The following is a 25072-nucleotide window of genomic DNA, read 5'->3' on the forward strand; positions in this document are numbered from 1 at the left end:
CGGTGGCGTGGGATCCCGGTGAGATAATCGAGCGATAAGTTAAGCCACAGAAACCGCTCACCCCCCCCCTCCCTTCAAAGGAAATCCACGAGAAACATAGTAACAAATTCCGAAGTAGGTCAAGAATGGGTCAGTTGCGCTCGTCACAGAATCGTGTTTTGATGCTTTATTCTTGCAGATCAACTAAAAATAATAAGATTTGTCCAAACACACTGGAAAAAAACACATTGGATCTAGAGTTCAGACTCTTAAAAACATCGACAAGAATAAGTACTCTTGATTCAATCAGAATCTAGCTTAAATCAAGAACCAAGCCTCTTAATTTAAGCGGATTTCGTTTTGATTCAAGCAAAAATCCGATTGAATCAAGAGTATTTTTTCTTGTCAATGTTTTCTAGAGTCTGGACTCTAGATCCAATGTGTTTTTTTTTCCAGTGAACTTTCTACTTTGGATATTAAACGAGATATCGCGCCTTGAAAAACTCTATTTATGACGTCATCCACCGCGGTAGTACATACCACTGTATGCACTACCGTGGTGGACGACGTCAAAAACCCGACTTTTCAAAGGACGATATCTCGGTTAATATTCAACGTAGAGGTAGAACAGTAGTTGGACACATCTTATTATTTTTAGCTAATCTACAAGAATCAAGGATCAAAACACAATTCTATTACCAGCGCAACTGGCCCATACCATAATCGTGCCATGATTGTGAGAAATCCGTAACTCTCAAATTTTCTCAAATTTCGTCTAATCTCTTAGATGAAATCACTTAAACAGCTAAAACAGCGATATTTGTGTCACTTATGAAAACGAGACGTGTGAGAAAGCCGTAAGTGCGTAGAAAAGGACGTACTTTGAAGCTGAACAGTCGTAAGGAGCATTATTCTGCCAGAGAGCCAATGAGAGCAGTTCCTTTGAGTGAAATGGCGCCCTTACCTGCCAGTTTCTTCCTTGAAAATGCGTTTGTTGTGTGTCCAAATCGCAACCCCGAAAGCATGCATACGATGGCTCTCACGGCTATCATGCATAAAGTGAAAATGAGAGGTACCTTTTATACATGGTGGAAAAAAAAAATCGTCGATTTTTAATCATCCATACGATTTCTGAGAGTCTATCGGACGATAGGCGGGGGTTTTGACAAAGAACGGAGGGTTCTTCCAATGAAATTTTCCACTCAGATGCAACTGAGCCCATCTTCTCAAAACGTCTTATTGCGCTTACGACTCTCGTCGCTATCACGTCTTTGCTGCTGCTTGTCTCTGAGGAGAACTCCAGACAATAATGGACCACTAGACAGGATACGAATTTCAGCATTCTGATACATGTTTCTTCACCAAAATTTCACGTAAATTACGATGCGCACAACGAATATTACCGATATCAACTCCTTTCGAAGATATTAATGATTCTTGGTGGGTGAATTCTAACTACCCGCTCGTGAAAACTCAATGCTCTACGTGATTCACATCGCTCGTAAACGTTATCATGAATGTCTCTGCGATAAAAAAATCTGGCAACCTCAATCTTGACACTTTGGCTCAGCTATAGCAAATTACTTATAGTTTGAAAAACACATTGAGAAGATTGCTGAAACCGTTAGAAGTGCGCGATTTGACTCACGTAGAGCTTTGAGTTTCTTGTGGGCAGGCAGTTCAAATTCCTCGTAACCAATGTGAAATAAAAATGTTAATAGCTTTGTTAGGAGTTAGTTTCAGTAATTTTCATTGCGCGAATCGTGTTCTACGTAAAATTCTGGTTAAGATACATTTATCAGAATGCTTAAATTCGTACCTTGTCTAGTGGTCCATTGTTGTTTCGTTGACTAATCTGCACTCAGATTTATTGCTTTCATCTCTGCAATGTAAAATCATTTCTACTGGAATAAATGACAGCTCCTCAGAGACAACAAATTAATATGTCTCAATCTTACTAAAGCCAAAATTGGCGCAAAAATGTCGGTTTCTCAAATCTCACATGTTGCGCATCAAGAATCCCCACATGAATTCAATTTGCATGTCTCAATCGGTCATCCATCAAAACTGCTTCGAAGACGGCCCAGATTTCTCGAAAATATGCGGTCCGAGGTATTTTAAATGGCAGCAAACGGTTTGGAAAGAATCTTGCTACATGACTCCTCATTTACCAGACATTTTGAGAAATCTCTCCAAAATCTCATTTTAAACTTAGCGATTGTTCTGATTTCAGGTGAGTGATAATAATTGAGCAGATTTCGTTGGGTGCGCTGTGAGTAACCATTAATTCATATGTCATTATGTCATAGCCGTGAGATTTTTGCCCGAATCCTACTTAAATTGTCAAAAGTTCAGTCGGTCTATCGATCATAATCGATGGTAGTTCGATGTATCGTTTGGTTCAAAACAACAGAACAATACTATATTTTTTACTACATTTTTTTTCTACGTGAAAGCATTAAATTTTCAGTGAATATTTTTTTTTTGTAAAACACTGTATGAGGTTTTGTTGTTCCTCAAAGTTTAAAAAAGAAAAAAACCAGTTTTAATGCATTATGTCTGAGTTACAAAAGGTTGTATGTCTTCAAAGAGGAAAAGTGGAAGAAACATGTTTTCATTCCTTCTCGCTAAAAGAATACGAATTTCTCGTGATATAAAGCTCGAACAAGCACGGAAACGTACCGGCTCTGTAACTCTTTTGTTCAAAGGCATCAACAATGACCTCAGAGAAAGTAATCTCTCATAAAGTACCCGACACACGCTGGAAACGTTGTCATTGTTAAAGCAAGAAATTCAGTGGCGTGGCGTGAATTGCGATATATCGATTGTTATGTAATTTAAACCCATGGTAACGAATCGATTATTAGAGTATTCCCTGCGAACACCCTGTTTATCGATCTTTTTCCGTAGGTTTAAATGGTACAACAATCGATGTATCGCAATTCACGCCACGCAACTGCAAGAAATCTAATTAAATTACAGATAAAACGCCGGACAATGCACATCAAAACAAGACACGTATCCAACATGCGGCGCGGCGTTCAGGCAGCGCGTGAAATCAAGCTCCAGCATCCGATCGAGAAATTTGGAATTTTTAATGAGCAGTCATAAATTAAAACGGAGAGAAAAAGCACAAGAAAGCTCAGCTAGAGCGGGGTTGCCGCTTTCATCTTTAAATATGAAATTTTCAAGCTGAATTATAGGAACATTTTCGGATTTTTGACAAAGTTGCAACACTGAACTAGAGCAAAAGACGATAAAAAGGACGCGTTTCTATCAAAAGGAACTATGTGCATTATGACGTGAGCCCTGTTGTGCATATACTCTCAGGGGTCGTAGGGCTCATGTCTTATTGCACATAGTTCCGTTTGACAGAAATACGTCCAAAAATGCGATACGCACGATAGCTGATTGATAGCTCAGCTCAGACTGAGAGAATGCTTCATGGACTTTCACTATACACCCGGTCTAGCCGATGTGATAGTTAGAATTGTGAAACTTCGATACTTCACCTCAAACCTCCACAATATCGATAAACTGAACAATGCTTTTGCGTGTCCCAGTCGTACTCAAATTTACAATTTATGTTTCAACTTGCAAATTTACATTTTGTAACGTTTCAATTTTGAGACGCAGTTTTGAAGTTCAAGCATTGAACACACCGTTTCCACACCACACACCACATTTCACAACCGTTCACCGGAAAAACGAATTACTTTCCGAATTTTTTTTTTTTTTGTGAGGGGACGTTGCTCCGACTGGAAGCACTTATAGAATAAACTTTATGCAACAAAAAAGACTTCTTTCGACACATAGAGTAACCTCCTGCAGTCTGGCCGTTTAACCCTGGATCACTCTGTTTAGTTATATTGCACTGGAAAAAGAAACACATTGGATCTAGAGTCCAGACTCTTAAAAACATCGACAAGAAAAAATACTCTTGATTCAATCCGATTTAAGCTTAGATCAAGAACCAAGCCTCTTAATTTGAGCGGATTTCTTTTTGATTTAAGCTTAAATCTGATTGAATCAAGAGTCCTTTTTCTTGTCAATGTTTCCAAAATTCTGGACTCTAGATACAATGTGTTTTTTTCCCAGTGTGTACATCAAAGTGTGGTGGCGACGCTCGGCCGGCGCTGAAAGATGAAGCTCCACCTTAACTTGATCCAACTAATAGAACCGCAGGTGCAAGAACGCCCTTGCCGTTAGACCCGGCGTTGGATGCGACTAGATTATATTTATTAAGCAATTACACGCGGGTTTGGACGAGCCACGATTATTTTGCCGAACGGCTCCTTTCGGCTGTTTAATTTTCGGTGGTTCGGTGGTCGCGAGTTGGATCCGAACTGAAACCGGTCCGCAACCCAATCGCCAGCCGCCTGCTGGGTTCTTGCCTCCTTTCCGAGATTTCGGTAAGGCCTCCCGGTTGCAAAGCGCTTTGCCTCTGCAAGCGGTGTCGAGGAGTGACCAAAAGTTGAATTTCAGAAGCCGAAAATTTGCAGCCGGCACACAGTGGATCGAGCCAATGAGAGAGGTCGGACATGAAATTTTCGACTGAAACTGCAAATTTTGATGTTTATTACGTCACATTTTAAACTTTAAAGGGTGTTTCTAGAAGAAGATTTTACTAGGAAACCAATGGAATTACACTGAAAAAAAAACCACATTGGATATCTAGAGTCCAGACTCTTGAAACATTGACAAGAAAAAGGACTTTTGATTCAATCATATTTAAGCTTAAATCAAAAGGGAATCCGCTCAAATTAAGAGGCTTGGTTCTTGATTTAAGCTAAAATCTGATTGAATCAATAGTATTTTTTCTTGTCGATGATTTTAATAGTCTGGATTCCAGATACAATGTGTTTTTTTTTCCAGTGTACTTTTAGAACCCCACAGTTTTGTATAAACGGTGTTAAAGCGTTTAAAGTTTCCTAACTCTGCCCGACCTCTCCTATAGACTCGATCCACTGCACTGTGCGGAACTGTAATGTTCCAGCCTAAACAACGGGTCCATTGAAAATGTTTGCTATTGAAACAAAAGGTTTTTCCCGTGGAAATTGGATCAAAAACCTTTATGAGCTTCTTGGGGAGGTCTAAAATTCATTTTTGAACTCTCAATGAACGAAACAGAAATCCCTGTTGAAAACGACTACCTATGTAGGTGTGTAGAACATTCTCCTTCCCTATATTTTAAGCCTCACCCCCAGCGTGAATTTTATGACAGAGTGAACAGATTACTAACACTGTAAAGTAAGAACTTTTTAAAAAACAAACTCCAACTTATATTCTATGATAGTATTTTCTTAGATAGGCGTTTTTCAAGACATCTTTCGCAGATAGATCCTTCCTACCTTGTGACGCCCAGCTGTGCGGTACGCTCGAAGATCCAGGCAGAAGTGCATGAAAGTAAGGACATAACTCAGCCGTGTTTATCGTTGAAAGCCTACTTGAAATTAATTTCCGGAGTTAGGCGCTCGTATTTACATACGCTGACCGGACCTAAAAACAAAAACCTGTTTCCACTCGGACGATGAGCTGACCCACGCAATGAAGTTTAGAAAGCACACACTAATGAATCACACGATCTTGGAGAGAAAAAAATCTTATTCTGGATCTATAACACATTGTTGTGTTCTGCCGTGCCAAAGGAAAAACGCCGTATGAGCATTTGAATGTTGCCAAATTGCCTATCAGAAAATATTTATTTCTGAGGATTGTTATGCATATTTTCCTTTGAAATTTCCAGAAAATTTCGGACAATTCACGAACGAAATTCTTAAAAGAATTGGATGAAAAAGTTAACAAACATCCCCGAAAATTCGAGATTTCTCAAAGATTTGGCAACGCCTGAGGGCTCATACGACGTTCTTCCAGCACGACAGCACTTGATGCATAACCTCATCATAAGGTCATCAACCTGAGAAGTGAGACTATATCAAGGTTATTGGTTTCCTACACCTTCCGAACAGCGGTAACAGGGCGAGGGAAGTTTTTTAAATATGAATTTCGAATACATTTTCAGGGCGCGTCTCATGATTTTTCGGTGGAATTTACAGTTCGTGGCGATCTGACACCGATGAGCGTTGCTAACTCAACGTTCAACGACGGATCGTTAATCGGATGTGCCGGAAACTCATTTCGAAGCGGCAATGATGGGTTCGAATTGAGTCACGTAAGAACGCCCTCCTTTCTGTCTCGAATGAGCTGGATTATGTTGCCGTCCTTACCGAAAACCGTCAACTCACGAAAAACCGGGAACCGGCACATAAGTCGCGAACGCTCATCGGCAAAAGTGTTTCCGTTAGACAAGGCCTCACACTGGAAAAAACAAAAAAACACATTGGATCTAGAGTCCAGACTCCTAAAAACATCGACAAGAAAAAATACTCTTGATTCAATCAGATTTAACCTTAAATCAAGAACCCAGACTCTTAATTTGAGCGAATTTCCATTTGATTTAAGCTAGAAAGAATACTCTTGATTCAATCAGATTTAACCTTAAATCAAGAACCCAGACTCTTAATTTGAGCGGATTTCCATTTGATTTAAGCTTTAATCTGATTGAATCAAGAGTATTTTTTCTTGTCAATGTTTTCAAGAGTCTGGACTCTAGATCCAATGTGTTTTTTTTTTTTTTTTCAGTGCATACATTGAATATTTCTATTGGGAGAGTATTTTCACGACGGCTCTAGAATCCACTTTTGGTTGACTCAGCTACCTCGGACTTTGTGAAGTTCTTAAAAACCAAAAGATAGGGCAGAAATTTTACGTAGATTTTTTAAAATGACGTAGTGAGGTTTGTTTTGAGGTTTTTTCATATTTTCTTTTTATGTAAAAAAAAAAAAAAAAAAAAAAAAAAAAAAAAAAAAAAAAAAAAAAAACTCCCCGAGTTTCTGAATCGTTACAATGAGGACACATATTTTTTTCCTTTACTTATGGTAAAAACCGGAGCAGAGAGGCAAGAATGATGATACGTAATCCTAGTTTAACGGCGATTTTAGCGTCGCGCGAGCCAAGGAAGGGAGCTCAGTCGAGTGTCGAGTCATATTCACAATGTGATGCGCCTTTCAATATACTTAGCGCCAATGTGCCTATACCCGCAGTCGAGTGGTTATCGCGATCGCGAATAACTCTCGCATTGCGTTTGGTGCAATGCGAGAAGTATTCATGCAGTCTTGTAGGCGCTAATATGCGTGTGAGGCCGACCGCACTGTTTGGCGCAATGCGTAAAGTATTCCTACAACCTTGCAGGCGCTGATATGAGTTTGACACCGACCGCACTGTCGTTTTGAGGGTATCATCATGACATTGAGTCAAATTGCATATTTAGTATAGTATAGCATATATTTATACTAGGTTTTGGAACATACTGTATGCATTTTACTTCCAAAAAATGTTTTACTATACTGCGGCAACTCGAGAAGACATCAAGTGCTCTTGGCATTTGCAAAAACTCTCCCAGCAAAGTGAAATCCATCCGTCATCAACAGGCGAATTTTATTTTATTTTTTTCTCAACAATTATCATTTTAGGGGAAAAATAGCGTTGAATTAAAATTATATCTTACCTGATTACATTGTCGGTTTGTCGGTGTGGGGTCTCTACATTTTATCTGATCTCCAAGACTCCACGTCCAGAGCTCACCAGTGGCGAGGGGAAAATGATCGATTATCGATATTTTCCAATTTGAAACTATGATAAAAAATTGATTATTAACTCGGGTGTTCGTTGCGAACACCCTGTCTATCGATATTTTTCCATAGGTTTAAATGGTAGATCGATCGATATATCGCAGAGCACGGCACGCTACTCACCGTCGCAATCGGTCCCACTGCGCATCCATAAACAATACCGCAAGCTCCTCTTTACTTTTCTGCCCTTCCGTTCAAGTCCCCCATGGCGACGATTACCGCGGCCGTAAATTTAAAGGCATCGAAGAATCGGTGCCACGTCGCACTGATTCTCCGTGAAATTCGATGTTTGAGTTGAGATTTCGGATGAAATTTGGCAACGCGAGGTCATTTATTAATGGTCGAAGCACGAGAAAGTTCTTTCGTCGTAGATGTCCTCTCTCGACTCGATTTCGGGACCGGATTGTCTTTGAGCTTGAGTGGGTGGCGACGCAGCTGGTCCTCGGTAGTTTGGAGCTTTGTCATCGCTGAGTTAATGGATGCGGGGAGCGATTCGATTGCAATCGAAGGTGATGAGTGCAACTTGTAACAGGTGCAACCTGGTTAGTCTTAGTAGAGTCACACCTACGTGCGGAGTCTTGAAAAAACACATGTCGTCAATGGAGATGTTGCGTGTGTGAGGAATTTGCGATTTGACTGTTGATTCTTATGCAAAAGTTCGCGAGAAACACGATGTGGCCACTGGTTTTCTCTGAAATCAACTCCCAAGCTCAAAAAAAGCTCTCAAGTTGAGGCCAAAATGGAGGGGATATCCCACGCTATCTTGAGAGTCCACCTCTGCATCCAGACGAACTCTCCATGCAAAGATAGGGAGCAAATACATTTACAGGGCTGCCACTTTATTTCGGGACTCCAAAACTGAAAACACGGCAACCCTGCTAATGTATTTGCTCCCTATCTTTGCATGGAGAGTTTGTCTTGATGTAAAGGTGGACCCTCAGGATAGCGTGGGATATCCCCTCCATTTTGGCCTCAACTTGAGAGCTTTTTTTGAGCTTGGAAGTTGATTTCAGAGAACACCAGTGGGACCATCGTGTTTCTCGCGAACTTTTGCATAAGAATCAGTAGCCTAATTGCAAATTCCTCACACCTGCAACATCTCCATTTAAACTTATGGGAATGTATCAATTTTAGGAGGGGGCAAGTGCTCCGACAAGAATCGACCATATAGGTTTAAATGGAGAGAGTCCGATGTTGCCAAATTGCTAGATCCGCTTCTGATGTCGTTTTCCGGAAGATGGAACGTAACTCCATTCCAAGGTTGCGAAATTGACTCAAATAATTACATTATTTACAAAAATGTACCTACGCTATTTTGTCCAAAATTTTACTAATTTTTGCATGATGCGATCGGAGGAAGAATCGCGGAAATCTTCAGAAAGAAATACCACAGGTTCTCCCGGTGAAAATGCAATTTGCGAGGGGAAATTTAGCAACATTGCATTACAGTTACATTCTTTCGTAAGGGAAATGACGATGTGTGCAACGGCTCGGGTTCTTGACGTCATGTCAGCTGGGGGCGCATCAGAAATGGGAGGACGCAGAAGAGGAAGAGAGAGAAGATGAAGAAGAAGATGGAGAAGAAGAAGAGGGAGAAGAAGAAGAAGAGGTGAAAATAGGAGGAAGTCGAAGGAAATGGTGAAAGGAGGAAGAGGACAAAAGCAGCATTCTTGCATTGCTTGTTCTTCTTTCTCCCATTCTCCTTATCCTTCATATTCTTCCGTTTTCTCTTCTCCATCCTTTCCCTCTATTTCTTCTTCTTACTTCTCTCCTCCTCCTCCTCCTCCTCCGTCATATTTTATACTGGAAATGTTAACATATTAATCTAAGGACGCACTCAGGAATGCCCTTTTGAGTACGTATTAAAAATATAACAAAACGTCGTGATCAGTGTCTTATCAATATCACGATTTTCTGCGAGTATATACAATTGAAAATAAAATCCAAAGGACTTTTGATTGGTTTTGTCTCAAAGAGAACTTCACTCTTCGCCTCGATCGCATTACGATTGCATCACTCTTTTTTCTTTTTTTCAGTCTATTCCGCAGTGTGACTTTGACATTCTACTTGCTCTTCACAAATCAATCTGTCCTTATTCTTTATGCAAATGTACTTTTTTTTCTCAATTTACCGATGTCTCGCCGAGATCCCCTGTAAGGGTGACCTTCCCCAAAGCTTACTTTAAGATAAATTGACCCTGATCTCCAAAATGGGAAGGCATTCAAGACATGTAAAAGTATCAATGAATGACTTTTTTTGTCAATAATCGATTCCTCGTCGCAGGGCATTTAATAGCACTCTCTTTAAGGCTATTAATTGAACCGCGTTAAGCATAGAATGGAACCAAGCCATATCAGAGAGACATAGTCAATTTTCATTAAGGGCATTGAAGTTACCGCATCTGTTCCAACTTGGACATTGAAACTGTCCTTAAGTACTTGCCTTGAGGCACCAAAAATCTTTTTCTCAGACTAACTTCTGTGTAGTTTTGTAGGTATCTTGATTATTTCCATTTTTTCGAGTTGGTGTGTTTCCGTTCTCACTGATCGAATTGCAAAGTGAAGTTTGTTTAATCTTTCAACTTTGCCTGTTTCTGAGAGGAAACTGGAAGGTGAGCTTTGATATCCCGCAGGTGTCATGGCTGCGGTTTTACACGTATCGACTTAAAGAGGAAATGTCCTTGACCTGGTACACTTTGCGGTTATTGTCGGAGTGCGGACATTCCACCCGTTCAAAGTAACGGCGGATGATGCCGGTAGTAAAACAAACCCAAACTATACCTACCAACTAGTCATTCGTTTATTACTACACTTGTGACGGAGTCGGATTCGCTGCTGCCAAATCCGTCAATATTTTGCCACCTTACGGCCAAAGTAATGTATCACAGGTTGAATCTGTTTGAAAATTTCACTGAATTTTATCGGCAGCACAAAGAAAATTTAGTGAAATTTTCGGACAGCTTCGTGTAACAATTTCTCCGTAAAAAAATAAAATGCCGGCGCAAATTTTTAAACGTCGCATGGTGCTTGTGATACTTTTGACAGATGATGACAATTTGAGCTCGATGGTTTGGGGCATCCTTCGGATGGATCTAGGTCTCTTTTCTACTCTTAATGAAAGTAATTATTCACGTTTGTTACCGCGAGAGTTCATTCAGTCACCGTTCAGTCTACTGCCATAGTTAACACTGATAAAAAAAGATTGGTAGAATTTACCATTCCTTCACGCTGTGTGATATACAGCGTGAAAGAATGGTAAATTCTACCAATCTTCGAGTCGATTCTTCCGGAGGAATGGTTACCTGTATCAGTTGTATAGTAACGTTTACCTTTCTTCTGGCAGAATTGACTCTAAATTGACGCTGTGTGAAATACAGCGTAAAGGAATTGCAAATTCGACCGATCTTTTTTTTTTTTTTTTTTTTTTTTTTTTTTTTTTTTTTTGAGTGATACATTTACCAGAAAATACTATCAATGAAAAAACTAATTGTCCCAAGTTGCATTTATCAACGGAAAACTCGTAATATTTTGAAGTTAAGTTGCGATTTTTTTACGATTTTTTGGCGATAAGATCAAATAAATCGAACTTCCAAATATTTCTGAAACTTACGCGTAACTGATCCCAAAGAATTAGGATGTTTTTTGACGGGCTGTCAACGATGGAGCTTCTGGAACCGGTCAAATGGTTCGTATAATGGGAAGCTGTGTTCGGTCTAAGCAGAAAGCAGTGCCGCAGGTTAGCACACGCAAACCTGGCTCAGAGTGAGTCTATACCCACTACTTAACACGTCTCATTTGCGTATCGAACGCGTAAGTAGACGGGGATCTGATGAAGGCCTGAGCCACATTTTGCAGCGCAAAACTAGCTGATCTCTAGGAATTGATGATAGTGAATAAAATTTTATGGGTAATCGTCTTTTTTACGGAGTTTTGCCAGGGAACATAAACATACTAGCAAAATGCACACTGCAAATTGATAATAATAAAAAATGAAGTCTCATCACGATTTGCCGCAAAAACGAACAGAAGAAGAAGAAAAAAAAAACAAAAACACTAAGAAGTGGCCCGAACTGTATGTAACAAGGTGGAAAAACGAACAGATTGTTTTTGCCCTTATTTTGTTTTCCCTTCGGGGTGATTATGTCAACTGATTAATTGAAATGCAAAATACTCACATAATTAAATTAATTTTGGAAATTACAACATTTCTCCAGTGTTTTGCAATAATCGCCTAAGTGGAAACAATTTTAACATTTTTTAATCATTGGAACACGGATGCCCCAACGTCACAGTAGGAAACAAAATTTTAATGGCCTCTGCTATCTAATTTTATGTATTCTATTCTACTCGAATACCCGGTCTGAATTTTGCACTGAAGAACTACTGTTTCTGACTCATCCACCTAGGCACTTATCTTCACAAAGAAACTACAGGCACATACGTTGTTTCTAAAATGGGCCAGAAAAAGCAGTTTCCTATTCAATGTAATCCTTTTATCTTCTCGGAGACTCGAACGCAGAGGTAGAAATATAAACCACACTCATTGGCTTTTCCAGCGGCTGATTTCCAATTTAATTATGATATGAATATGAATTATCTCGGAGGCTTCGACGCAGGGCAGAATAGTAAACGACAACCTATAGTCAAATAGCCAACCTCTCCCGACGCAATAGCTCCCTTCACCATAACACAGGGAATTTGTCTACTCTATATTGATCCCTTTTATGCATGTTCCTTCCTGGAGGACGTATATAGTTCACCTAAACATTTACGTATTCCTATAACAAAAATAAATGTTTAAATATGATTAGGACCTCACCAGGGCCGATTATTGAAATTGATGGACAAAGCTATAGACAAAGAAGACAAAAGGGATATGAAGGGATCCTATTGGTGGAAGCGGGTGGTTGCAATGGATAAGGGCGGTAGGCAATACACTAACTAACGGTAACCCACGAGAGACCAGACAGTTAGTCTATCATTTTCCCCCTTAGTCTATGAGAACCACACATTTCAACCAACAGGATCGCTCCATACTCCCTATGTCTCCTTTGTCTATCGCTTTGTCTATCGATTTCAATAATCAGCCCGGAAATTTTTCCCACCATCAAACAGAATCAAGATGATTCATCCTTCGAACGTCACTCACCGAAGATGAGACAGCGAAGCAGTGGTGCCTCGTGCTTCGCGATAAATCGATTGATCCGCCATTTAAACCTTGGAAAAATAATCGATTATCAGGGTATCCTTCGATAATCGATTCGTAATCGCAGTTTCAAATGGAAATTCATCGATGGTCGATTATTCACGGCTCGCCACCCGGAAAGAGGCCCCGAATCACGACGCGCATGCGCGAATCCTCGAGAAATTAAGACAAAAGCGAGGAAAGTTTCATCAGCCGAAACCGATGGGCGGCGGAGTGGGGTGAAATTGGATTAAAACACGAGTTTAGAAAGCTCCCGACGCCCGGGACCCGGGGCGGCGATCTGTCATGAGGAATCATGATCCGTCATGAGCTCATGATCTATCGGATTCGGCGTGAGCTCGCAGCTTTTTGCTGTCGGTGATGCCACGCCGATGCGACTCACGTAGTGGAATTTGGGGGGGGGAGGGTTCAGCAAATTTATGATTAAACTCAAGTAGAAGTAGAAATACTAATGACGTTTTTTGAAAAAAACTAACCTTCATTCGATCTGTCTTAAAATCCGCGTTACTACCTCGTTTAGGAGTTGATTTCTGAACCTCTGCAGCAGGCCAATTATTGAAACTTATATACAAAGACAACGAAAGGGATTTGGAGGGATTCTATTGGTGGAGGCAGGTGGTGGCAATGGATATAGGAGGTAGGGTAATGGACTAAGTAACGGCAACCCACTAAAGACCCGACAGTTAGTCCATCATTTTCTTTCTTAGTCTATAAGAACCAACCATGTCAACCAATAGGAACGCTCCATACTCCCAATGTCTTCTTTGTCTATAGCTTTGTCCATCAGTTTCAATAATCGGCCCGCTGGAGCCGAATCATGTCAGCTCTTTCACATGGACGTGCAATATCCATCGATAAGTCCAAACAGTGATCGAAACTCACAGGCATCAACGCGTCAAATGCGCCTAAAAATCGGTCATGGTGCCTAAAAAATGAAGGCTCTGCGCAAATGTGGCCCCTAACAATTGTAAAACAAGGCAACAAAAAAAGGCAACAACTGAACAGACCGAATGATTTGGATGTGTATGGCGAACAGAACCTGGTTTCAGATCATCCTAAATTCAAGCACGGTGAAAGGATCCTCAATATTCAGCCCTTGATTGTACGAAACGTTTTCTAGGCGAGGTTTTGAGGAAAAAACACGTGACTTTTCGTTTCAGACTTAGTCTAGTGCCGGCAACAGCGCAAATCCAGGGCCCGCACTGAAGATGATGATCCCATCTCGAGAAATTACGATTTTATTCCTTTTCATTTTTACCGTCAACATTATTACGCTCCCATTTGAAATGTCACTGTCCTCCCCTTCCCCCCGCCGCCACTCCATCGGCCTGTCGTCCAGGCACAACACGGAACGGCATCGCGACCGTTTTTGGCGCCCACGACGACCAACGCCGCGCGTCTTTTGTGGATGGAATGGAGTGACGAAGAAAGTTCCTTTTATTTTCACTTGTTTCTCCCGCCTGTTTTATCGTCGATAATTAGAGGCTCCGCATTTTTCCGTGGTGCTTTCTCTCATCCGCACCGCACACTGTGACGTCATCAAATATGACGATGCGTTTTGATGCTCCGTGGCTTTCTCGACAAGTGCACGCGAGTTCAAAAGTCAAACGGTGCGCTGTGCACGTCGCGCACCATATTAAGCTGTCGTGAACACGATCAACGTTAGAATCAGATACAATATATTTAATGGACCACTAGACAAGGTACGAATTTAAGCATTCTGACACATGTTTCTTGACAAGAATTTCACGTAAAGCACAATTCGCGCAACGAAAACTACTGAAACCAACTCCAAACGAAGATATTCACGTTTTCATTTCACATTGGTTACGAGAAATTTGAACTGCCCGCTCACAAGAAACTCAAAGCTCTACGTGAGTCAAATCGCGCACTACAACGGTTTCAACAAGCTTCTTAATCGAGTAATTTTCATTTCCCACCATGTGTTTTTCAAACTATAAGTAATTTGCTATAGCTGAGCCAAAGCGTCAAGATTAAGGTTGCCAGATTTATTTATCGCAGAGACGTTCATGATAACGTTTAGCGCGCGATGTGAATCACTTAGAGCATTGAGTTTTCATGAGCGGGTGGTTTCAATTCACGCACCAAGAATCATTAAATATCTTCGGAAGGAGTTGATTTCGGCAATTTTTGTTGTGCGCATCGTGTTTTACGTGAAATTTTGGTGAAGAAACATGTATCAAAATGCGGAAATTCGTACCTTGTTTAGTGGTCCATTCCACACTGCTATTTTGCGCACAGTATGAAAGTTATTTTCAGAAGTCAGCACTGAGAGCTGCTAAATGATGGCTCATGACTAAAAAGTTGAGCGATCGGCTTAGCAATTCTAACCTAATTTGCAAAATTTGCCAAGAAAAATGCTTACTCCAGGAAATTCGGTGAATTTCATGTTTTAGATGAAATTGCTAAGAAAACTGAGCACGAGAGTGTTACTTACTTTTAGTAAGTAGAGTATCGTGCGGAAGTATCCTTATTGGTTTCTAAACTAAACAATTATTGGAGGAAGTTTAACAAATTAATAGACCATGATAAAATACATGTGTTCAAGTGGGAAATGCCGCCAGATGACGTCACAAGACGGTAAATTTTCTTACTTTTAAATTTATCTTTCTACAATTACTCGTATCGGAAAAAATATGAAAAATATTGCAAACTCAGCTCACTTTTTACTCTCCGATAAAGCAACTAGTTTTTTTCCCCGAAATTAATAAAGGATAAAGTTCTCCCTTTACACGCTTGTGATTTATCGTTAGTTCAGTGGATGTACATTACGGACATCGAGTCCATTCTCTGAAATGTACATCCACTGAACTAACAATAAACCACAAGCGTGTAAAGACAATACTTTCTCCTTTATTAATTTCATTTAATATCAACACGAAAAATGCGTTACCATAATAATTAATTCTTTCGTGCAAACTCTCCATAAAACACTTCGTTAAAGGAGGCATACAAAATCGTCGAAAGTGAAACTCGTCGTTTTTACGAGCTCTGTACACACAAATATTTGCGCCGTTTTTGCCGAGATTTTTAAAAGTAATTGCTGCTCGGGGACAGCTGCTACCGCGGCGCGGTGGCTGCGATAAAAATCAGCTAATTTGGGTGGGACTAAAGGCGGACTCCCCGGGGGCTCTAATGGGCCAACGTGGGGGCCGTGGGGCGCCCCGCGTGTGACGCGCGCGTGCGGGACGCATGACGCACGTCACTTGACGTCGCATAGCGCGGGGTTTCCCTTAAAAAGCGGCCATAATTCAACCGCTCTCGCGAGAGAGAAACTGGTCGGGGCCGGATCAGATAGCGACCGAGTACGTTGGTGGTTGTGTCATTTCTGCCATTGCAGTGGAAACTGTACTAGTCCGAGAGAGAGATTCTGTGTCGTCTGAGGTAGGGACATATACAGCGGAGAGTACTGCCGTGCTAAAGAAGAACGCCGTATGAACATTCGGGAGTTGCCAAATTTCCCTTGATAAAACAAGTATGTTTGACGACTATTGTGTATGTTTTTCCTTGAAATTTTCAGATATTTTATATTACATTGCGTACAAAATTGCCTGAAAATTTTGGATAAAAATATTCACAATTTTCCCAGTAATTTCGGTTTTTATCGGAGGAAACTTGGCAACGTCTGAAGGTTCATACGGCGTTTTTCCTTAGCACGGCAGAGTAGGTTTGCTCCACAAAGAGAGAGATTCCAGTTGCGAGGATCAAAATTGGATTTCATATTGAGCACCGAAGTTTTCAATTTAAGCATCGGAAAGTCAGGTTGGACTTTTTTCCGCCGTGAAGTTCCATGTAATTTCGGAACTTCAAACGTGTATAGTCCAATTGCGGGCCTTAAAGGATATGGCGCGTAAGTGCAGCTTTTGAAAAAATTGAGATTTTAATGATTTCAAGTAAAACTAGTCTGAGTGCACATTTTGTGAAAAATTTGCTCCCTAATTCCAATTTTTAAGCATCAAAAACTCAGTTGGATTTTTCTTTCCGCCATGCATGAGGATCCATGTAATTTCGAAACTTCAAACGTGTATTTCTCGAAATATCAAAAACTGCACCCATGCGTCTTGTCTTCCAAGCTATTTCAACTTGAGTCTAAAAAGATGCGTAACACACATTCAGATCCCTCCATATAAATTTTCCGAAGACAAATGGAACGCCGTACCGCGTTTAGCAGAGAGGAACCAAGTCACATCAGCTATTGCCAAAAACTGGGCAGTTCAATTTTCTCCCAGAGAACGTTTGAGCGGATATTCTTCGGAAAATTCGAGGGAATTCGCTTTGTACTATGCAGAAAATTCACTGATATCTGCGTAAAATCCCGCACAACCGTTTTCATGCAAATTAAATTTGACAATAGCTGATGCGGCTTGGTTCCCTTCTGCTTGACGCGGTCCAAATATTACCTGAAGCCGTGACGTCACAAAAATTACATCCTCGACGATTACATTATTCCTCCTATGCGAGGACACACCCTTCTCACTTTTCCTCGGCAATTCGACGTCCAACTCACCGCACGTTACATGCTACGCATAAACTTCAACCCCCCCTTCTCTCCCCGCCCTTGGAGCCGCGCCTGAAACCAAAGTCGCTCCTATTTCGCGGTCGCCCTCCCCCCGCCTTCCTCAACCCTCCCCGCCCCTCCTCCATCCTTCCCGTCCACCCACGCGGACAACTTTCTACGGTTGCCGCGCCGGAGACAAAGGAACTTTCAAGTCGAGGGCGGGCAACCGTCGTCATGAATCTTGCTCCTGCATTCCTCCCGATAAGATTCGGCGATGACGGGGGGGGGGAGACGGGGTGGAGAGGGGCTCATTAAAACGGCTCAGTGCCGTATGCAACCGGTTCGATCCGCGGTTCAACCGCGAGAGCAGAGCGAGGAAAGTAAAAGTGATGGATGTAGATTCACCTGTGTAGGAGTTATGCGGTACACGCACCCTTCCTCCAGGGTTGCGCAACTTTTCATGAAAGATGAGATCTCGGAATCTCATGTGAAATATTTCACGAAATTTCAGAGAAATCACTGAAATAGCTAAAATAGCGAATTTCACCTGAGAAGAGAATTTGCAGGTGTCTGACATTGGATGAATTTCGTGTTTGAGTGGAAACTACTGAGTGAACTGAACACGAGGATACCCTAGGTTCGTTAATCGAACAATGGAGATGTTGCATGTGTGAGGGATTTGCGATTTGACCATTGATTCTTATGTAAAAGTTCGCGAGAAACACGATGGTGCCACTGGTTTTCTCTGAAATTATCTCCCAAGCTCAAAAAAAGCTCTCAAAGTGAGGCCAAAATGGAGGGAATATCCCACCCTATCCTGAGAGTCCACCTCTACATCAAGACAAACTCTCCATGCAAAGATAGGGTGCAAATACATTGACAGGGCTGCCACTTTATTTGGAGACTCTAAAACTGAAAACACGGCAACCCTGCTAATGTATTTGCTCCCTATCTAAGCATAGAGAGTTTGTCTTGATGTAGAGGTGGACTTTCAGGATAGCGTGGGATATCCCCTTCATTTTGGCCTCAACTTGATAGCTTTTTTTTGAGCTTGGGAGTTGACTTCAGAGAAAACCAGTGGCACCATTGTGTTTCTCGCAAACTTTTACGTAATAATCAAAAGTCAAATCGCAAATTCCTCACACATGCAACATCTCCATTTACTGGACGCAATTTGTACGCGGACAAAAAGCCGTCGACGAAATGTCCTGAAACCCATCTCCCAAGTGTACGAGTCCTATCAGTCCTACCTAACAAGGATCCGAGAGCCGTCTCACCGAGCGAATCGATGGCCCAGGACGCAGGCGGGATCCAAGATTCACACGGGTGGAATTAGCTCGGGAACAGGGGAAAACAAATAGGAACGGCGCAACGGTTGGCAGTGTCAAATCGGGACCGAAATCCCCCGAATCCTCCGGGGACTCGGCCAGACTCCGAGTCGGACGGCAATCCCATCGCTCTTGTCGCGAAAGTTCGTCAAACTGAACTTTCGTTTTGCGAAACCGAACTTTTGGTGTAGCCAAACTTGTGCGAAAAGTGGACTGACGAACTATGTTTGGTCATCCATGCCGAACGTTCGGTTACCCGAACCAAAAATTCAGTTTGACAAACCGAATATCAGGGATGATATGGAACACCAAACGTTTGGCCGTAATTTACCGGAGGAAATTTGTACGCGGACAAAAAGCCGTCGACGAAATGTCCTGAAACCCGTGTCCTAAGTGTACGAGCCGTCCCTATCAAGGATCCGAGAGCCGTTTCACTAAGTGAATCGATGGTCCGGGACGCAGGCGGGATCCGAGATTCACACGGGTGGAATTAGCTCGGGAACAGGGGAAAACAAATAGGAACGGCGCAACGGTTGGCAGTGTCAAATCGGGACCGAAATCCCCCGATTCCTCCGGGGACTCGGCCAGACTCCAAGTCGGACGGCAACCGCATCGCTCTCGTCGTGAAAGTGAATCGTGACGTGATCTCTCCTGCCCATGCAACATGCCCGATCAAGACGTTCCCGGGCCGCGAAAGCCTTTGCCGCGTTGTCGTCGTCACCGCTGATTCTTGAAATCGGTAGACAAAGCTATAGACAAAGAAGAGAGAAGGGATATGACGGGATCCTATTGGTGGAGGCACATACTAACTAACGGCAACCCACGAGAGACCCCATGATCAGTCAGTGGGCTGATTGTTGAAAGTGGTAGACAAAGCTGTAGACAAAGAAGACAGAAGGGATATGAAGGGATCCTATTGATGGAAGCACTTACTGACTAACGGCAACCCACGAGAGATCCCATGGTTAGTCAGCGGGCTGATTGTTGAAATTGGTAGACAAAGCTATAGACAAAGAAGACAGAAGGGATATGAAGGGACAATAGACATTAGTGCATGCGAGCACTAACCAACAGCAACCCTCGAGAGACCCAATGGTTAGTCCATCATGTTCCCCCTAAGTCAATTATTCAGTCATAAATATCATTCATATAATATCATCATCACACTTATAATATTATTCATCATATAATAGCGTTCATGTCATCATATCATTCAGCAATAACTAGAGATCCGTCTCACAAAAAGATCTATCCTTTTCCGATACAAGACATATGTCTGAACAGCGGGGTGATTGTTGAATTTGATACACTTATGCGCCTTGTCCTTCAAGCTCCTCAATTGGACTGCATTTTGCAATGGGTCACTAAACTTTGTATTTGTATCTAGTATTCTGAAAGTATCAGGTGAGTAGATCACGTAGTGATTTAATGCATATATTTGGAGCCGAAATCCTGGAAAAACTTTTTGGCGTTGTTTTCCCCTTAAAATAGTGCGGACCCAGCACTATTTTACCACCCTGTATAAACATGACCAAATGTAATTAAAATTTGTCTATTCGACAACGTCGTGTATCCTGGATCGCGGAGGATCGAAAGAGCAGGACCGCATTGATTCATGGGAACCTTCGGAGGAACATTCATGAGTCGCTGTGTTATGAATAGCGCTCATTGAGCATCCACATCCACACACAGCAGACAACACGTGAATGAAAGTGGATTGAGTAACACCGGGGTCATAGTGATGCTCCCGTTTTGTCTTTTCCCCGCATTTGCTTTGTTTTCGATCGTGATTGTGAGCTCCCGCCTCGTGATGGGCCCCCAGAGGTCCCCCCCCCCCCCCCCCGAATTCCGACGGTGGGCATTTGTAAACCCAACTTTCAGGACAATGTGGCACGCTTGGCACCGCAGGCAGTTTCTTAATATTGAAGATGTTCCCTCGAAGGAATATACCTGAAAGAGATGATATGAATATAGAGCGAATTCGGTAGAGAAATAAATCATATTTAGCTAACAGTATATATGTAACTGTCACTACCAAAATTCTGAAACTCTTCACCTCTCTTAATTTAAAAATCTAAATTTTCGTATATACACCCATTTTCAAAATGCTCTGTAAAGAAATTAATAGCCTGTGACGCTGAATGGCTTAAAATATATTAACTAACTAACTAACTGACTTAATATTATGAACGGAACATCAAAATAGCCGAATAGACTGAATCCGTGGCTATGTCATTCGTTTTATACTGCAGTTTGACGGTTTCATTGTAAACGGACAAATGAAAGGCTTGGAGGAGCATTATAGCTCGTAAGTGCATGCAAAATGCTGAGAGACTTAAACGCAGAGGTAGAAAAATAGGAGCAACCATCGTAGCTCGGTATCCTTCGATCGAAAAAGAATTAGAATAAGGTTGAATAGAAATGAGGATGTTCCTCATACCTAACAACATCTGCAACGACCTCATAATTTTTGTCTCATCTGTCCTTGAGGTTGATTTGATCTTCTGGAAAGTAAATTAACAGTAGGAACAAACGTTATTAGGTCTTTGCACATTTAAGGGGCTCGGAGGACAAGGCGCATAAGTGCAGTTTTTTTTAATAAATTGAGATATTAATGATTTCAAGTAAAAGTATTCTTAATGCATATTCTGTGAAAAATTCGCTCCAAAATTCCATTTTTAAAGCATCAAAGAGTCAGCTTGAACTTTCTTCCCACCATAAGGATCCATGTAATTTCGAAACTTCAAACACATATTTCTCTAAAAATAAAAAACTGCACTCACGCGCCTTTTCCTCCACGCCACTCATAAAATCTTCTTTTATTCGCGCCATGCTGATAAAATACGTCTAAATGATTCTTGCAATCAATGATGCTCATGTTTAATGATTATTGCTTATTGATTTAGGCTTTATTAATGAAAAAATAGAAATGAATTTACGCAAAACATTCATAATCTAATGTCATACAATTTTCTTTTGTTACAGGTAAGAGTTACTCCCGTCTTACGGTCACAACATCATTTACTCATTGCACGTAAGACCCTGTTAATTTTACTTTTAAATCTTCTCTTCCTGGTTCTTTGACCATGAAGTAGAATACTTAAAAACCATGTAAAGAATAGTAAAGATCCATTTAAAAATCAGAAAAAGTAAATGTGATCTTATTACTGAAATAATATTTCTGGAATTTGGTTTCTAAATTCTTCTTCCGGGTTGGAAATTGTATCAGATTTCCATCCATTCTATCAGGTTCGACCTAACAAATTATCAGCGCAAGTTTTAGCTATTTTATAGATGAAAAGATATCCCCAGCCTCAGGTATGCATCGCTATTGTCATTTAAACCATCTAACGTAATTAATGGTTGACCAAAATTTGATTATATTTACGTAAAAGGAAAAATGAAACACGCTGTAAGCACCATATTGTGAAATTCAAACGAACTCTGGACCTTTCAACAGAGGCGAATCCAGCAATTTGACAACACTGGATTTCCTCCATTTAAACCTATGCTAAGCAATCGGTTCTTGTCGGAACACCTGGCCCCTCCAAGAATCGATACATTTCCATAGGTTTTAATGGAGAAAACAGTATTTTGGTATTTGGAGTGTAGCCGAGTGCTAGAAATAATGTAAAATTTTCTTTAAAAAAACTTACATTTTATCAACAAACTTTGACCGAAGCTTTTCGAAGCAAACGCTTCATCGTCAGGGTTACAAAATCGATACCACAAAGGCCATAATTTAATCTCAAACAAGGTAACAGATTTCAGTGGTAACAATTAATAACAAGCTATTGGCAAGCTAAAAATTTTACATTATTTCTAGCACTCGGCTACACTCCGAACACCAATATATTCAGTGCTACTACCTTTTAGACATTGTATCACAATGTTCGCTGATTTTGAAAATAGTGTTGCCAATTTTCTAGATTCGCCGATGCCTTTTAACAAGGAAGTACGGTGCTAGGGCGAGAAAACAAATTCGGTATCGGGAACTGCGCATGCGCGGGTGGGCTGCGCCGCCGTTATTATTGTCGTCGCGATCGCGGCACCGTGTTGGAGTTGGAGCGTCTCCGTTTCGGCTTCGAGCTTGAACGCGCATCGACGCGCAGCCCAGCGCCGCGACGCCATCGGTAGAGAAAAGTCAAGTGCAGATCAGGTTGATGCCGGCGCGGGGGGAGGGGAAGGGCGAGGCTGAAGAAAGAAAATGGGCAGTGTTTCCGGTGCGACGATTCGGAAATTCACCTCGCCGCACTGTGGGCCGATTGCTGAAATTGATAGACAAAGCTATAGACAAAGAAGGCATAGGGTCAGAGACGAGAGACCCTAGAAGTATCTTCGTCATGGTGGAAACCTTTACATTCGGGACTTCAGCATTCTACTGTTGACTTACCTACATGGTTGATGTTTAACAACGTGTTGGCAGTTTAATTACACGGAGAAAAAAACTTCGTGCGTGGGACCCGAAGTTTAGGTCTTATGGATCTCCGAAGTTTTCGGATTGAGCATTCGAACACTTAAGGTCCAGCTGCTGAGGTTTGGATCACACAACTGAAACTTCAGTCCTTACGTCTGAAGTACTTCAGTTTTCACATCCGAAGAACTTCGGTTCTCACATCCGAAAAACTTCGATTCTCACATCTGAAGTACTTCAGATGTAAGAACTGAAGTTTCAGATGTGTGATCCGAACCTTGACAGCTAGACCTTAAGTGTTCAGATGCTCAATCTGAAAACTTCAGAGATCCATATGACTTAAATTTCGGGTCCCACGCACGAGGTTTTTTTTTCTCCATGTAGTTTTGCAAACAAGCCGAAAATGACCGAAGATTGGGAAACTGGTTCGGCTCATGACGTCACCCGAATCTCATCATTCACCATGTAGATATAGGTCAACAGTTCAAAAAAGGATGATGACTGTCGCCCCTTTATATTTGCCCGTGAGGGAATGTTGAGTTCCCGACAGTAAAAGCTTCCACCTGTCGCCAAGAGGTCAGTGGAGGGTCTTTTGTCTCCGTCTTGCACCGAGCAAAACGAACCAAAGTTTGGGAAACTTCTTTGGCTCATGACGTCGACCAAAGCTCATCATCCACCATGTAGGTAGGTCAACGGCCGAAAAAAGAGTGATAACTGTTGTTCCTTTACAATTGTTTGTAAGGAGGTGTTGAATCTTCAAAAGTAAAAGCTTCCACTTGTCGCCAAGAGGCAGAGACAAGAGACCCTCCACTCGTATCTCGGCTATTGTGGAAGCTTTTACTTTCGCGACATCAACATTGAACTGTTGACTTACCTACATGGTTGATGTTTAACAACGTGTTGGCAGTTTCGTTTTCAAACAAGCCAAAACAAGTCGTAGTTTGGGAAACTTGTTTGGCTCATGACGTCACTCGAAGCTCATCATCCACCATGTAGGTAGGTCAACAGCCGAAATTAGGGTGATGACTGTTGCTCCCTTATAATTGTCCATTAGGAAGTGTTGAATTCTCAAAAGTAAAAGCCTACACCTGTCGCCAAGAGGCCAGTGGAGGGTCTCTTGTCTCCGTCTTGTACCGAGCAAAACGAACCAAAGTTTGGGAAACTTATTTGGCTCATGACGTCGACCGAAGCTCATCATCCACCATGTAGGTAGGTCAACAGCCGAAAAAAGAGTGATGACTGTCGTTCCTTTATAATTGTTTGTAAGGAAGTGTCAGAAACAAGAGACCCTCCACTGGCCTCCTAGCGACAAGTGGAAGATTTTACTTTCGGGGATTCAACAGTTCCTTACAGACAAATATTAGGGAGCAACAGCCATCACACTAATTTCGGCTGTTGACCTACCGCCATGGTCGATTATGAGGTCCGGGCGACGTCATGAGCCAAACAGGGTTCCCAAATTTCGGCAATTTTCGACTTGTTTGCTAATCGAAACTGCCAACGCGTTGTTAAATATCAACCATGTAGGTAAGTCAACAATAGAATGCTGAAGTTCCGAAAGTAAAAGGTTTCATCATTACCAACAGGCCCGCCACATCCCATCACGGGCCCTGGTACCAGATTTCTGGCCCGGGCCCCTAGCACAGGGGGGGGGGGGGGGTCCTGGGGGCCTCCCCCGGGAAATTTTTGAAATTTTAAATCTATTTGGACGCATTTTGAAGCTCTTATGATGGAGATTTTCCATCAATTTCTGCAGAATAATTACGCTTTTTTTTTTTACTTTCAGCACCAAATACTTTCGAACTGTTGTATTCAAAACATCTATAAAAACTTTTTTGAGGGGGGCAGATGATACTTTTCAATTCTAGGGGGAGCCGGGCCCCCTGGACTCCCCTATTGTACGTCTATGGCAAGGGAGTTGAGCCATTGAAGTCGA

The 25072-nt window shown here is 41.7% G+C and overlaps 1 protein-coding gene across 1 annotated transcript in view; it reads left to right on the plus strand.

Annotated features, from left to right (window-relative positions):
* LOC109036992 (uncharacterized) overlaps window positions 1-25072 on the plus strand; it is a 306985-nt gene that overhangs the window by 81398 nt on the left and 200515 nt on the right. The window lies entirely within an intron of this gene.

The sequence above is a fragment of the Bemisia tabaci genome, chromosome 9 (genome assembly GCF_918797505.1).
Source record: "Bemisia tabaci chromosome 9, PGI_BMITA_v3".
Classification (NCBI taxonomy): Eukaryota; Metazoa; Arthropoda; class Insecta; order Hemiptera; family Aleyrodidae; genus Bemisia; species Bemisia tabaci.